Source organism: Gavialis gangeticus, unplaced genomic scaffold (assembly GCF_001723915.1).
Source record: "Gavialis gangeticus isolate Ggan-Ray unplaced genomic scaffold, GavGan_comp1, whole genome shotgun sequence".
Classification (NCBI taxonomy): Eukaryota; Metazoa; Chordata; order Crocodylia; family Gavialidae; genus Gavialis; species Gavialis gangeticus.
Window position 1 is genome coordinate 35288191 of NW_017729032.1, and position 1122 is coordinate 35289312.

Genomic DNA, 1122 nt, shown 5'->3' on the forward strand with positions numbered 1-1122 from the left:
ACTCAGGTCCCTTCCGACCCTAGAAACTACGAAACTATGTCACAAGTCATCTGGGTGGTCACCTCCCACCTCTCAGTCTGGTCCTGCTGGGCTTGGCCGTGGGCTTATAGGTGACAGGGGACCAGTCCCTCCAGCCTGGGTTCCCCAGCCTCTTCCCCCTTCCCCATGGCCTGAGGGAACTGAGCAGGATTACACCACCTCCCCTTATCAATCACCTGTCTCAGTCTCTGCCAGAGGAGTGAGGGGGTGGAGTCTGCTGGTCTCCTGCTGGCCAGCAGCCAAGCAGACTCTGGCTGGGGTCCTGTGCCAGTGGAGAGGAGGTTTAAACCCCCTCCTTCCCGTCCACCTGAGCCTGCCTTCCCATGCCCCCTTCCACCACCACTCTAGTGGGGAAGTCTGGCAGGGGCTGTTCCCCCGCAGACCTGGCTGTGGTCCCCAGCTGGGTTTCCCAGCACCACCCCTTGTCAGCGAGCCCTCACTGCTCCAGCTAGAGCAGACGGGCAGGGCTAGCCCTGCTCTCTGAAGCAGACAACACAGCACAGCCCAGGGCTGCAAAGCATCCTGGGATCCTGGGGGACTGTGATTTAACTTGAACCAAGAAGGGGTCTGGGACAGAAACCGGTTTGACCTAAAGCAGTTAAGTCTACATTCAGCCAGGTTTATCTTAAACCATTTCAGCTGTTTTGAAACTGGTTTATGTGCACTGAACTTCTGTTCTGTTACAGGTTTAAACCAGTTTTTGATCACTTAAACTGGTTTTGTGTAACTTCTGTCCCTAGCAACAGTTTTGTGAGTAGAGAAAGAGAGTTTGGAAGTCAGGCTTCTGCCTGAACCCTCAGCCATGTACATGTGATCTTCTCTAGCCAGCCACGTGAGGGCCAGCAACAGAAATAGGAAAGAGATAGGGAAACCATTTGTCCCTTTATATGCCCGTTACCTGGACAAAATATCTGCCATAGCCTTCTGCCCTCCTAACCCCAGACTGGAAAATACTGATTAGCATTTAGATCCGGTCCCCAAACGTCTTCATATTGCATACCCCCTTCCAGATTTACCAGCTAGCTGCTGCATAACCCCACCAGCATGTTTTATATTTTAACTCCTTAAATGCCAATTAATATT

At 52.3% G+C, this 1122-nt stretch overlaps 1 protein-coding gene across 3 annotated transcripts in view; it reads left to right on the forward strand.

The window, feature by feature from the left end:
* The window catches only part of ATM (ATM serine/threonine kinase), a 134670-nt gene that overhangs the window by 109864 nt on the left and 23684 nt on the right, over nt 1–1122 (forward strand). The gene's annotated exons all lie outside the window — the stretch shown is intronic.